Genomic DNA, 16,399 nt, shown 5'->3' on the forward strand with positions numbered 1-16,399 from the left:
ATGAATTGGCTAAACTAGCCTCCGCTATAACACCATGGAATTTGGATCGACCAGTGGAACAGACTCTGTTAATATCTTGTATTGAAAGACAAGCTGACGTAGAAATACAAGGCGACTGGAGGGCACAAATTATATTCTATTTACAGCAAGGCATTCTTCCCAGAGATGCATAACAGGCAAGGATATTTAAGAAGAGAGTTGCTCAGTATACTATGATAGGGGAGTAGTTATATAAGAGAGCTTTCTCCAGACCTTTGCTAAAGTGTGTTAGTACAGAAGATATACAATTTATTTAACAGGAGGTTCATTAAGGCTCGTGTGGTAGTCACGTAGGAGGAAGATCCTTAGCTCGCAAAATTTTATTAGCACGATATGTCTGGCCTACTCTACATGAGGATGCTAACAAATTGGTAAGAACTTGTATTTCTTGTCAGAAACATCAAAATATTCCGTATCATCCTACGCAGTTATTGAGGACCTCTATAGTCTCCTGTCCCTTTGATCAATGGGGCATGGATATAGTGGGCTCATTTCCAATGGTAGCTGCACAAAGAAGGTTTATATTAGTAGCAGTAGACTATTTCTCTAAATGGGTAGAAGCGGAACCACTTGCTCGGATTACCGAAGATGCAGTTATTAAATTCCTATGGAAAAATATCATATGCAGATTTGGTATCCGTCATAAGTTAGTTTCTGATAATGGAAGGCAATTTTAAGGAGATAGAATCCTAGACTGGTGCAACAATTATGGCATTATTCAAGCATTCACCTCCGTGGCGTATCCGCAAAGTAATGGTCAAGCAGAAGTAACCAATAGAGAAATCATAAGGGGCTTAAAAACTAAACTGGATCATGTTGGAGGTAGCTGGGTAGATGAATTACACAGTGTTCTTTGGGCTTATCGTACTACACCTTGAGAAACAACAGGAATTACTCCCTTTCAATTAGTTTACGGGGGAGAAGCAATAATTCCCATCGAAGTGGGAGTAGAATCTGATAGAAAACAATTATATGATGAGGACAATGCTGGTCGACGACTCATGGAGCTAGACTTGATAGAAGAAATTAGAGACAAGGCTGCAGCTCGTCTCACCTCATATCGACAACGAATGAGACAAAATTATAACAGAAGAGGTATCCCCAGATTTTTGCAAGTAGGAGATTTAGTATGGAAGCGTGTTAAACCTGTTGGGGATGTCAGCAAGTTAGCACCACAATGGGGAGGACCTTACAAAGTGATAGAAAAACTCACATCGGGTTCATATTATCTTCCGGATACTGAAGGAAAAATTCTCGAACATCCCTAGAGTGCAAATCATTTACAGCCCTTCCGAACCTAACAAGATCACATCATTCAAGAGTATATCTGAAGGAACAAATCCAAATTATTTGAGGCAAGTTCCTGGCGAACTGGGGACAAGTATGCTTATAGTGTATGTACTCTATTTCTTTCAATAGATACAATGCAAGACAAACATCGCCCAAGAAATAAATATGGTTTAAACAGTTTGACAATCATTGGCCGAACTTTTATAATCTATTCAAGTGATCAACAATTAGGAACCTTAAGGAAGGACCTATCAAATTTCCTTAAGAAAAACTCAGAAGCATTAAACCATTATGAGGTTAGTGCAAGCATTACAGTTTTGCATCAAAGCATAGTCGATCGGGAAATCTCATGAAATAACTCAGAAGGGTCTTCATGGGAGGAACCGGAGACTTTAAACTATATAACAGAACATAGTCGATCGAGAAATCTCATGAAAAAACTCGGACGGGTCTTCATGGGAGGAACCGGAGACTTTAAACTATCACAGAACATAGTCGATCGAGAAATCTCATGAAGTAACTCGGACGGGTCTTCATGGGAGGAACCGGAGACTTTAAACTATCACAGAACATAGTCGATCGGGAAATCTCATGAAGTAACTCGGACGGGTCTTCATGGGAGGAACCGGAGACTTTAAACTATCATAGAATATAGTCGATCAGGAAATCTCATGAAGTAACTCAGACGGGTCTTCATGGGAGGAACTGGAGACTTTAAACCATCACAGAACATAGTCGATCGGAAAATCTCATGAAGTAACTCGGACGAGTTTTCATTGGAGGAACCGGAGACTTTAAACTATCACAGAACGTAATCGATCGGGATTATATTGTCGGGGTAAATTCAAAGTTTTACAGATTTCTTCACAAAAATCATTTGGTATTCCACACTGAATCAAAAACCAAGGTTCAAGGGGAATTCCAGATATATATATATATATATATATACATTACATTTCCTATCTGAAAGCCCGATCATATGAAGCTCTTTATTTAAAACCACCAGGAGTATTATACTCAGCTAAGAGCTCAAAAATCCCATGAAGTTCCTCACATAAAATCGCTCGGAATTACCCGTTCTTCTGAAGTATGAATGATACTCGTCACATGCCTACCTTAGTAAAATTAAGGGAAATTATGGGAAATTTTACTGCTCTAAATTATATGGTTAAGGAAGATATTATTGGCAAAGGAGTTTATTAGAACAAAAAATAATTCCAAGGATTAAGCCATGAATTCTTGAATAAAGTAGCACTTATGCTCAGTTTCCGGAAGCATTTCAAAGGAAGCAATTTCAAGCTAACATAAACTGGAAAAAGAAACAGGTAAGTATCAAACTTTCCCCTATATTGCAATCACTTAATTATAGAGTTTTCAGTTACAATTCCTTACATTACAAGTCTTTTCATTGCAAGTTCTTTCATTACCAATCTTTTTGAATACATAGCCATGCTTACCTAAAATGACTCGTCAAATCTTCAAGTAATTCTTTGTTAAGTCTACGACGGTTTATGAATGAAGAAGGGGGTTCCCTAGGTAGATAACCACTCTCTCTCAGTTGTTGAAGAATTCCTGACACAGAATGATTCAATGCTCCTACAATTTGACAAACATATTCTTTAACAAACGCCGGAGACTTTAGATAAGCTAGGCGCCACTCATCCCATCGATTCTCCTCCTGCTCCTTATAACTTGGAAAATCAGCTTGTAGTTTAGTGTTTTGATCTTTTAAAGCATCTCTCTCTAATTTCAGTTGTTCCAGTTCCTTTTGGAGCAGCGATAACTCAACATCTTAAGCTTTTCTTTGTTCTTGTTCCTGTAGAATAGCAAAGTCGTGTGAGGTTGAATCTTGAGCCTGCTCAGAAAGAAAGACACTATGAAGCCTCTCTACTTTCTCTAAAAAAAGTTTTATGAGAAACATCTGAGAGAGCTTTTTACTTTAAAGCAATTTCCAGTCGAAGACCAGAATGTAGTCGGTCCACCTGTAGCTCCAAAGTTCTCATTTCGAGCTCTTTGTCTTTCAATAATTGTTGTGATTCCTGTAACTCCTGCCTCAGTACCCTTAGTTGCTGATCTTGCGAGACTACTTTCTCTTGCAACTGAGTCATGTCATTCTGAGAAGGAGGGAGAGTAGCTTTAAATGTTTCTATTTGGGCTTTTAGCTTACTGTTCTCCCGGTCCCGAGCCATAAGTAGCTGGTCTATGTCAATAATTGAAGCAAGAAACTAAATAGAATAATAATGAGGATTAGGAAAAATGACAGGTAGGTAGTAACCTATAACTAAGAATATGTACAGCAATAGCTTGGCGACTGTGATTGTCAGCCCGATCTGAAACATTGATGCCCCTTAATTGCTCTTGGCTATGTAGCCAAGATTCAGCCAATAGACCTTGTAACTAGAGAGAACCATAACTAGGGGGATCAGAGGTCTGCCCCATTTGGGAAGGTAGACCCAAAGCTTGTCTGAATAAAGGTGAGAGGACTAAAGAAGAAGAATGTAGGGAAGAAGAAGACGTAATAGAAGGGAAAGAAGTAGTAGAAACAAGAGCAGCAGAAGAAGAACTAGATGGGATGGAAGGTGGTGATGCAAGGGGTGCTGACTCAATCGTTGAAACACGAATCACCGAGGGCCCTGCACTTGGAGAAGATCTCCGGCAAGGTGTTCGTTTTGCTCGTGGCCTAGAAGCCAAAGGAGGCAAGACCAGTGCAAGAGGTCGAGAAGATATAGAAGGGATAACAGCCATCTCAGAAGCAGAAGCAGAAGAAGCTGAAACAATAGCAGAAGAAGAGGGGATGAGTAGAGAAGGTCTCATCATCCTAAGAGTAGGATTAGAGATAATATGGGTAGGGGGCATTGGTGCCTTACCTCTCTCAAAAGAAATAGGCGTCGGAACGAGAGGAGCTTGCATAAAAGTACCAAAAAGGTCGCTAAAAGGAGCAACCTCTGTAAGCTTTGGTTTTCTGACTAAGGCAATGAAGGATTGTTCTTCTTCCTCTTCCATGGTTGCCACAGCTTCTGCTTTTTGCTCTTCATTAGACAGCAAACCCATGGTAGATGAATTGGGATTAGCTAAGTAAGTTTGCAACCATTCTTCTCCGAGATTATTAACAAAAGACTTAGTCATAGTAGTGCTCTTATACATGGAAGCCGGAAGAAGAGCATCAGCTGAAACGCAAGAATTGGGCACCATTATGGAAGAAATATACCAATCAGTAAATGTAATGCAAAATGTTTATACATATCAAAAGAGTCATCCAGGGGAGTGTCAATGTTACTTATTCCAAAAGGGAACATCAAACCTTCCACAATCAAATGGGGCAAGCTGAATTTTGTCCCCTTTAGTTTAGATAGAGCAGAAGCAACAGAGGGATCATTGAGGAGATTGTTGGTACTAGGAACTGGAGGTAGATCATATATCCATTGGATAGGAAAAGGAGGAGGAGAAGGGAGACGCATAAGGAAAATTTTGTGACGTCATTCCCCTTGAGGGGGAATTCGGTTGAACAAAATAGCCTTAGGGCGAGATTGAAATTTGAAGACACCTATGTCTACTTGGCGCAGAACGAAGAAGTGATGAAAAAGACGAGGGGATAAAGGAAAATCTAGCAGTTTAGATACTCCAATGAAACCCATGAGGATAGAAAAAGACTGAGGGATAAACTGGTTAAGGGGAATATTGAAGTAGGTACTAACATCAGGGAAAAAGGGATGAATTGGGAATCAAAAACCTTGTAGAACTTGGTCCCGAAAGATAGATATACACCCAAGAGGAGGGAAATGAGGACTATCCTGAGAATTGGGACGAACTATATAGGAAGGAAAACCATAGCTCATTCATAAATCCATTTCCTCTATCTCTGTGAGGTCAGAAACACATGAAAGAAACCACGCAGGAGGAGAAGAAGCCATGGCGGAACAGTAGAAGGAAGGTGAATCGAGGAAGACGAAGAAAAAAGTTGGGAAGCGGAAGAGACCTTCTTAAACCCTTATTTTTTTCCTTTCGATCCTATGCTAAAACCCCCAAATAAAGATAGCAGAAGAAGTAGAAAAAAGAAAAGTACTCGGAATCCTAATCGTCATAAATAGGTAATGTCATCAAAGAATAAAATCGAATTCAAAAAGAATGATGAATCCCAAGAAAAAGATGTTAAGTTGGGTAATCTTCCTCAGAAAATGCGACCAAGTTTCTCTCGATATAAGCTTGGTTCTTAAGAGAATCCGACAAATATTGGGAAAATTGGTCGGGTGCTATAAGTTCAGATTATCTGTTTGAATAAAATAATAAACCCGGATAGGCATAATAGACCGGGCGAAATTTAGTTGAGTATAAGGCATTAGTCGATATGTTCCCGCATAAGGATATATCGACCAGGTATAGTAAACCAATTGATGTCGAAATTAGCATAGCAAACGGGACTTGGTTAGAAACTACTGGACGAGACTCATAAATATAAGTATGAATCGATCGGTCATAATAGACCGGTCGAGATAAATACTATTCTAATATGTCTATCAGAGGTTTATAATGGTAAGTCAGATGACATCCACCATAATGAACCATATGAAATTTGGTTAAGTATAATACATTAGATGATATTCATAAATACAAGTATAAATTAATCAAGTATAATAAATCGACCGATATTGAGAATATTGCAATAGGGTTGTACTTAATCGAACGGGACTCAATTAACTACAAAATACCGGACGATATTTGTCAACGCTGATATGCATCGACCGGTCACGATAGAACGGTCGAAATGGAGGATATTATAATATGTTGAGTGAAGTTTTATGGCGGCCAGCCAAGCGACATTCAACATACTTAGACAAAACAAATAATCACCATGAAGAGGAACAGATTTAACAATAAAGAGGGAAGTTCAACTTTACATTAATTTACCAGGCTGTCGCCACAAATCCTAGTCCACCATATAAGGATTTGAATTCAAGTAAGAAAATCATTCTATTGTCAACTGGGGAAACAGATCAGGAGGCCTGTTATCGAGAAGTTTGCGACGGTTCAGGAAGTTGGGAGGAGGATCGTGAGATAAGAAGCTTTCCTCTCACAATTGTTGTACCGCCCCTTCAGCTCCAGCAGTGAAGGCTGCCAGGATTGACTTCACAATTGGCCTATTGAACTCAATGGAGTTAATCATGAGGGTGGCCCTATCCTTGAAGCGAGTGTCTTCATTAGCCTTGTATACGACCAAAGCCGTTTGGGAAGTCTTCAGTTCGGCTCCTTTGGTGGAGACCTCGGTTTTAGCTGAATTTAGGAAAGTATTCAAAGAAGTTATTTCGTCATCCTTCAGCTGCAAGGCCTTAAGTTTATCAGCCAATGCCGACTCATAATCAGCCTTTAACTTGCCGAGCTTAGCCGTCCGTTTCTCCAAATTGGAAGTTAATTCTTTGTTAAGATCCGTAGCTGATTTGAACTGCGACTGGAGACTCTCGATTTAGACTTCAAGTTGTTTCTTGGAGACAGGGGAAAGCGTGGAAGAAGACAACTCGGTAACCCGTTGGTTCAGTTTTTCGTTCTCGGATTTTAGCTTCTTGTTCTCATCATATAAGTTGTGTATCAATCGAGATAGACCCATATTCTCTAGCCATCGCTGGGAACATGATAAAGGATCATAAAATAGTAAAAGACAAATAATAAATAAATTTTGATGAACATACCTGGGTTTCCTTGTTAGAAAATCAGTTAATTGCCTCGAGAGGAGAAAGCTCCTCAAAAAGAGATTGAATTTTTTCCAAGGCATCAGCAAAAGAACCCCCCAGTAGGATAGGGAGAACGGGAATGGTAGAAGAGCCTGTAGAAAAAGAAGAAGTTGGAATAGAAAGGGGGCAAAAACTAGATAAGAAGAACGTAAAGAAGGTAGAGATCCAGATGTGGGTACAGACAGAGGAAAGGTGAAAGAAGGGCCACCAGGAGTAGTGGTACTAGAGGAAGGTGGAGCAGAGAAAATGAGAGAAGGATAGAGGTCAACCAAAGTAAGTTCATCAGAAGGAAGAGTAGTAGAAGTAAAGTCTTCTGAGAACACTTCTTCGGCGGAAAGGATGAGTCTCCTTTTGGGAGGAGGAGCTCTAGTGAGTTTGCGCCCTGGGCGTTTACTAGGAGCAACTTCAGCTTTTGATTTACCAGAGCTCACAGGAGACGTAAGCTCAATGATAGGAAGGGGAGTGACTGATGAGGTAGCAGCAGCCACTGGTGAAGCAATAGTTGGCAAAGAAACAATAGGGATTTCTATAGGAAGGCCTTCGGAAGCCTCAGGAACTACCTAAGAGCTGGATACCTCAACTAAAGGAGCTGGATCTTCAATTGGAGGTGGCGGAGTAACGGCAGCAAGAAGCTCTTGTTCTTTTGCACGAATTGCGTCCTCTTCCAGACGCAGTTCTTCATCGATTAAAGCGGAATAAAAATTATCCACTACAGAGAAAGAAAAAATGGTTTAGTTAGTAAAAATCAATAAGGAAGAAGCAGGATTTTACCTAAAGAGCCTTGTGTAGCAGGCTTGACTGGGCTTAGACCAAATAAGTATAAAAGATCAACCCTCCACCATTTAGGGATAAAAAGCCAACGACATAATAATTTTTCACAATAAATGGGAAAAGAAGGATGAAGATGAAACTCCCTGACGTCGGGCAAGGGAGGTAAGGAGGATCTCCAGGCATGAGACCATCGAATTGGTCCTGGAAACTTTATAAAGAAGAAACGAGATTTCTAAGTTGTTACGCTCCTCAAGTGTACGGAAATGTCGCAAGTAATATAAAAGATTATCGTATCCACAGGGACTGGAATAAGCACTAGAAATGTCTCAATGCGAATTAGCTAAACAACTATCGAATTGTTTCAAATGCAAAGTGAAGGTAAACAAATCTAATATTAAAGATCAACAAACAAGAGTTTAGTGTTTTGGGTTATGATAAAGGGAGATTCTAGGAGTTTCGGTTTCTTTGTAAGATTTCTTGAATGTAAATGGTTCACCAATTCTTATCCCACAATTGCAAAACACTTGTAGAAAGTTGCCGGTTCTCTCTTGCAATAGATAACCGGCTAAGGACTGAGAAATGTATCTAAATATGATCAATTAGACGTGAACCTACGTTGTCCTAACACAGAAGCGCACCTATTACTATGCCTTCCTCGGATATCAACATAGAAGCCCACAACTTATTAATCTATCAAGATACAAGAAACTAAGCACAAGATCCATCCTACTCTCTTGAATGTTCCTATTTCCTCTTCAAGATTATCTCTCAAACGTCCTTACACGGGCTTGCACCTGTCACGTGGATCCCTCGGATGATCGAGTGAGAGTTTATCTTTACAAAGTCCACAAGAAATCCAAACAATCAATCAAGAATGAGATTTAAGCACAAATCACCATTAATCATTCAAGATCTAATTGATACAAGCAAGACAATGTCATTGAAACAAGAAAATGGCAAATCCATAAGAGATTACATCAATCCATCATACAAATACTCTCTTAATCCTAGAATACAAGATCTACTCCATGAATTGAGGAAGAATACCCGAAGAAATAAAAATTACAAGCATTTCTTAAATCCCCAATCCAAGAAACCAAGAAAAGGGGGAAAGAGAAAACTTATCTACGAAGAAGCCTCGTCTTCGGATCCAATCCTCACTTCGGAGTCGAAATCGTCAAGAACTCCCCTCGAATCGCCCAGAAATCCTCCCAAGAATGGGAGGATACCACCAAATCTTGCCTTCTCCCAAAGGAGGGAGAGATCCCCTTTCAATTCATGAAGGAGGGTTTAAATAGAGCAGGAAATCGAGCGCCACACGGCCCCATGACACGGCCGTGTGAGATTCACACAACCACCACCTGCTTGGCCTCTAGAAACCTCACACGGCCGTTTAGATCTACACGGCCATGTAAGGCATCTACTCTAATTTCTTCAAATCAAGACACGGTCGTGTGAGATTCACACGGCCATATCCTCTTCCCTTCCTGTTAAAACAACACGGCCGTGTGTGGTACACGGCCTGATGCTCTCTCCCTTCAATTCCTTCCAAGCTTGCCCGAGGACGCATAATCTTCACCAATTTCGACTCCTGTGTACAGAAAATGCACAAAAAGCAGATCTCCAAACCAAAAGAGTAAATATGCTAAAAGGAAAGCTGGAAGTATAAAAATGCATAGATCAAGCATGCTCAAAGTATGTAAATGTGCGTAAAAACATGCATAAAAGAGTATATAATCTACGCACATCACACCCCCAGACTTAAACCTTTGCTTGTCCTCAAGCAAAATGCTGCAGTCTAAATTCATATGTTCTACAACACATTCATAAAACCTAGTGCACTTTCCTAACTCTATCAAAAAGTTTCATTAACAAGCGTGATCATGGAAACAAGTAAAGTATGGTTCAAGCATAAGAATCTTGTGCACAGTGTAAAAGTAACTCAACACCCTTCAAGTTTCAATCCATGTCCTAGTCAAGTCATCATCAAATTTGAATTCCTAATGTTTCCAGTGAAAGACAAGTAACCAGTGATAGGCACTTACTCACCATTCACTTGGTTCATATTTCTCAACTAACCCAAGGTCTCAAAGGTGTGCTCAATCTCAAGGGAAGCTAAGCAGTAATTTCCCTAGTAACCTAACTCGGTCTCAAAGGGGTGACTTGCTAGATTCCACTCATGACAACTATTTTTTATATCCCTTATTTTTTTTTATAAGTGTTTGCATTGTGCAAAACTTATTCACAAATGTACTTTTAGCACACATGTTGGGATATTTTGATTTTTCCAAATGAGCTTTAATGATTTGAGCCTCATCCAGTAACCAAAATGAAAGTTGAGAAATCACCATGGAAACCAAGTACTAAGCAAACAAGATGAATCATGACTATTTCAATGACATCAACTATTCAAGCATCAAGCACAAGTGTAGTGAAGGTAAAATCCTTAAGGTTGAACCAAAACTAAAACTCATCACCATAAGATTCTCAGCTTATTAATGCTTCCCAAGATAGAAAAAAGAACTACACAAAGTTTACTACTAGCATCATTCGAACATCATGAATCAAGATAATAATCGTGCTAACATTTCACTTGAATCCAAGAAAGCATATAAGTGAAGATTTGATGTTCTCAAAAAAATTTTTGCCATGATTATTTCAAAAACAAGCAAAATAAAGCAACAAGCAATGAAAATAAGAACCAATATGAAAAACTAACAAAAACTAAAAAATGAAAACCAAACCATGACAGTACATGACACCCCCCCAGACTTAAACTTTTCATCGTCCCGATGAAATCAATATGGTGGAGGAGGTGGAGGTGGACGAGGAAAAGGAGGTCTACGACGTGGTTGGCCAATAGGAAAACCTGGAATCTCACCCAAGGATCCATGATACTCATATAAAGCATCTACTTGTTGGCTAGTAAGCATCATGCTCTGCATAAAATCTCTCATCCTAGCCTGATCAGTATCATAATCCTGCACAAACTCAGCCACTTGACCTTGAAAATTCCTCGTAAACTGAAAATGATTTTGTACCTCCCTAAACTGATCATCAGATAAAGAGAAGCGCCCCTCCAACATTTTTCGTTGGGCATCTTGCTTCTCATGAAGTGATTCTAGAGACGTACGAAAATCTGAAAAATCAAACCTAGAAGATCCCGTGCCATATGCAAAATAATGCCTAGCAGGCTCCATAAAACTAGAAGGCTGCGGGTGTCCAGATGACGAGGGCTCATGATGTGGCTCAGTGTCTCCAGGTATAGAAGGGTTATCCTCAAAATCTAACTCAGAAATTACCCAATTAGCCGGGTTGCGAATAGTAGTTCGTTCAGGAAAAGGAAGGGGTAAAGGAGAACCACTCCTCCTAGGAAACACGAAACCATTCTCATCCTGAACGATCATTTTCATAGCAAGACATGCATCAATGTCAATCATGTCATTACCATGAATTATTTCCAACCCATCAACATCAAGATTTAAATTATAAGCTATTCGCGTAATCAAACCACCAAAAACAATTGATCTCGATGATGCCCTAGCAGATCTTAATAAGGTTTGAACAAAATGAAAACTAGAATCAAATTCAACCTTATACAGCATAGCCCATAAAGCATAAAGCTCTATCTTTTTAACCACCCCATCACTCTCTCCCCTACCAAAAATAGTTTTACCCATTACTCTATGTAGATACCTAAAGATGGGGTTTTGCATATGGGAGGCCTTAGCTCTTGAAGGCTCATAAGGTTGATCTAACCCAGCTATTGCATTCCAAAAATGATTCCAATTAAACCTTGGATCAAACCTACGAGGGCTACCGGTGGTTAATCCAAAACAAGAATTAAAGTCACTAAATGCCCATAGAAATTCTTGATTCATTAGTCTAAATGAGATTTTTCCAAAATAATCATCTTCATTAGTAAAATGGACATCCAATGAACTTAAAAATTCCAAAACAAGACGAGGATATGTAGGCAAATGTGTGTACATAATATCACTCAAATCAGAAAATCCAATCATCAAATCTGCATCTTCCCTAATTCCAAGCATATCAAGAACAGTTGGGTCCATATATCTAGTACACACTATCTTTCTATTGACAAGAATTGCAAATCTAGTTACTTGATCATCATTTCTAAACACAATATTGAATTCATTGTCATTACCTTCGTTGCGTGAAGTCCTTTTGCCTTTGCCCTTCACTGGTTGTTTTCCTTTGTCCCTTGATGGCTCCTTCTCTTTGTCTCCACTGGATCCACCACCTCCTTTGCGAAGTTTCTTCAAAATGTTGGACATCTTGATGAGTTTAGATAGGGGAAGAATTATCTAGGGTTGGAAAAATGGAACTCAAAGAACAAAACTTCAAAGAGCAAAGATCTTAGGTTAGGAAAACAAAAAGTCTAAGTCTTAGAGAGGAGGAGAATCTAGATCTAAGAGATCTTGAGAGATTAGAGAGGAGTTTTTAAGAGATTGGGAGAGAAAGAGATGTTTTGGAGAGTTGGGGGTGTGCAGAACACGGCCAAGATCTGGCCGTTTAAGGTAGAAAGAAAACTTTAATAACTCTCCTACACGGGCCGTGCAGATCCACACGGCCTCCCCCTCTTCCTTCTCTGGATTCTTCGCACGGCCGTGTTTGGGACACGGCCTCTCCATCTTTCTTCTCGGGATTCTTTACACGGCCGTGTTTGAGACACGGCCTAGACCTTTTTCTCCTCGGGAGATCCTACACGGCCGTGTCTGGATGACACGGCCCAAGCACTTCCCTTCTCTGCAACCTTTGCCTGGCCGTGTATAGCACACGGCCGGGCTCTGTTTTGCACCTAACCTGAAAACAAAATCAAAAGAATGCATCAAACTAAAAGAAATTAAAATACAAATCAAAACTAACTAAAAGAACCCTTGGGTTGCCTCCCAAGAAGCGCTTGTTTAAGGTCTTTAGCTCGACCAAACTTGATCATTCACTTCTTTTCCTCGCCCTTGGAGGACAGATATACTTTTCGTTCTTGTTGGGAGATCTTCTCCCAACATCTTCCACCACATTGTCTCCTTCGTTTGGTGGCCTTCCATGAGGATGGAAATTCCATTCCTCAAGTTTATAAATGCTTGTCCTGCTACAAGCATTTAAAAGAGACGAGACATGGTTAGAGATATTAGATAAATCATATTCCAACATTTCCTTACCAATTACCAAAGAAAGCTTATGATTTTTGACATCAATTATAGCTCCAGTTGTAGCAAGGAAAGGTCTTCCTAATATGATAGGAATCCTGGGGTCCTCTTCCATGTCCAACATGACAATATCTGTGGGAATAACATTCTCATCCACCTCTACTGGCACATCTTCTATAATACCCAAAGGGTACCTGCAGGAATGATCGGCAAGTTGAAGTGTCATAGTAGTAAGTTTAATGTTTTTGAGACCTAATTTATTACAAATTGAATAGGGAATGAGGCTAACACTTGCCCCCAAATCACAAAAAGTTTTTTCAAAAAAATCTTTTCCTATGTTGCAAGGAATATAAAAGCTCCCTGGGTCCTTTAGTTTTGGGGAAGTGTTCTTCTCCAAAACAGCACTACATTCCTCACTAAGCGCAATTGTCTCAACCTCTCCTCTTCTTCTCTTGTTTGACATGAGATCCTTCAGGAATTTGGCAAATCTAGGCATTTGAAGAATAGCATCAATAAGAGGTACCTCTACACAGATTTCCTTACCTTTTTCTAAAAACTTGCCAAATTCTTCATCTTTCTTGAACATTGTAAGTCTCTGAGGAAAAGGGACAGCTTTGCTCTGATGGTTCAGTGGAGGAGTCTCTTCAACCTCAATGGTACTCCCCTCATTAGCTTGAATCTGATTTGGTATAAGAGGAGAGAGCTCTTCTTCTTTTTGTATCCCTTTTGGAGTAGTCACTTGGGAGTCTCCCAAGGTCCGTCCGCTCCTAAGCTCAATTCTATTGCAATGCTCCATAGGATTCACATCAGGTTTTCCTGGAAGTTGTCCTGGTGCTCTGGATGATGAGGAAGCTAGTTGGGCAATTTGACTATCCTGGATCTTTTGATGCTTTTCAGAATTATCCATTCTCTGAATGAGCTTTGCTAAATCTTGCTTCATTTCATTCTGACTTGAGATAATTTCTTCAAGCATCTTTTCAATATTTGACTTTGGTAAGTCTTGAGAAGATAGATGTTGAAAATTTTGTTGCCCAGCTTGAAAATTTGGTCTTGCCCCCATTGATGGTCCTTGATCTTGATTATTTCTGTAAGAAAAATTAGGATGGCTCTTCCATCCAGGGTTATAAGTATTTGAGTATGGGTTGTTCTGCCTTTGATTGTAACTCATGATTGCATCACATTGTTCTAGTTGATTGATTTGTGCAGTGATAGCTCCCAATGGACATGAGTCATTTGAGTGCTCTGAACTCCCACATACTTCACAAGATGTACTAATAGCATTGACCATATTAGCACTAGTCCCCATATTCTCAAATTTCTTTGTAAGAGCGTCCAATTTTACAGACAAAAGAGTGACTGCATCTACATCAAACTTCACTGATGCTTTAATTGTTGGGTTTACAGAAGAATAGCCACCACTTCTTTCATTTGCACATTGATGATGATTTCGTGCTACACTATCAATAATTTCTTCAGCTTCATCTAAACTTTTATTCATAAGTGCCCCTCCAGCAGCTGAATCAAGGGACACTTTGGTATGATAGTTGATACCATTATAAAAAGTGTGCAACACTAACCATCTTTCCAACCCATGATGTGGGCATTGTCTGAGCATACTATTATATCTATCCCATGCTTCAAAAAGAGATTTTGAGTCAGTTTGCTTGAAGCTTGCAATTAAATTCCTCATATGAGCTGTTTTGCTTGGTGGATAGAATTTATCAAGAAATTGTTGCTCACACTGCTCCCATGTGGTGATGCTATTAGGGGCCAAAGAATTCAGCCATTGCTTTGCCCTATCTCTTAAAGAAAACCCAAATAATAATAATCTAACTGCTTCTGAAGGAACTCCATTCATTTTCATGGTACCACATATTTCATAAAAGACCTCTAAGTGTTGATTGGGGTCTTCATGAGGTCCTCCACCAAATTGGTTCTGCTGCACCATAGATATAATTGCGGGTTTGATCTCAAAGTTATTAGCTTCCACTGAAGGTCTTGAAATACTAGATCGAAAACCTCTTGCATAAGGTGCTGCATAGTCCTTGAGTGGTCTATTCCCCATGTTCAAATGTTCCTGTTCTTCAATTTGCCTTTGCAGAATTCTTCTTTTATGGAAAGTTCTGTCAATCTCAGGGTCAAAATGAAAGAATTCCCCTGCAAAGTTAGATCTTCGCATACACAAGAACAAGATAGCAAATGACAATTCAACAGAAAAAGAAAAACAAAAGAATCAACAATGCAGAATTGAATTTGTACAAAAAGAATTAACAAGAAGTAAAAGTTATACAAGAAAGTAAAAATAGAAATCTAATGATTAGTTACAACTATGCAATATGAAAGGAAAACAAATGTTATGTTTAGTCTAACTCAATTGATAATTCCTAATGTTATAGCGCAGTCCCCGGCAACGGCGCCAAAAACTTGTTACGCTCCGCAAGTGTACGGAAATGTCGCAAGTAATATAAAGGATTATCGTATCCACAGGGACTGGAATAAGCACTAGAAATGTCTCAATGCGAATTAGCTAAACAACTATCCAATTGTTTCAAATGCAAAGTGAAAGTAAACAAATCTAATATTAAAGATCAACAAACAAGAGTTTAGTGTTTTGGGTTATGATAAAGGGAGATTCTAGGAGTTTTCGGTTTCTTTGTAAGATTTCTTGAATGTAAATGGTTCACCAATTCTTATCCCTCAATTGCCAAACACTTGTAGAAAGTTGCCGGTTCTCTCTTGCAATAAATAACCGGCTAAGGACTGAGAAATGTATCTAAATATGATCAATTAGACGTGAACCTACGTTGTCCTTACACAGAAGCGCACCTATTACTATGTCTTCCTCGGATATCAACATAGAAGCCCACAACTTATTAATCTATCAAGATACAAGAAACTAAGCACAAGATCCATCCTACTCTCTTGAATGTTCCTATTTCCTCTTCAAGATTATCTCTCAAACGTCCTTACACGGGCTTGCACCTGTCACATGGATCCCTCGGATGATCGAGTGAGAGTTTATCTTTACAAAGTCCACAAGAAATTCAAACAATAAGTCAAGAATGAGAATTAAGCACAAATCACCATTAATCATTCAAGATCTAATTGATACAAGCAAGACAATGTCATTGAAACAAGAAAATGGCAAATCCATAAGAGATTACATCAATCCATCATACAAATACTCCCTTAATCCTAGAATACAAGATCTACTCCATGAATCGAGGAAGAATACCCGAAGAAATAAAAATTACAAGCATTTCTTAAATCCTCAATCCAAGAAACCAAGAAAAGTGGGAAAGAGAAAACTTATCTATGAAGAAGCCTCGTCTTCGGATCCAATCCTCGCTCCGGAGTCGAAATCGTCAAGAACTCCCCTCGAATCGCCCAGAAATCCTCCCAAGA

Source organism: Zingiber officinale, chromosome 3B, assembly GCF_018446385.1.
Source record: "Zingiber officinale cultivar Zhangliang chromosome 3B, Zo_v1.1, whole genome shotgun sequence".
Lineage (NCBI taxonomy): Eukaryota > Viridiplantae > Streptophyta > Magnoliopsida > Zingiberales > Zingiberaceae > Zingiber > Zingiber officinale.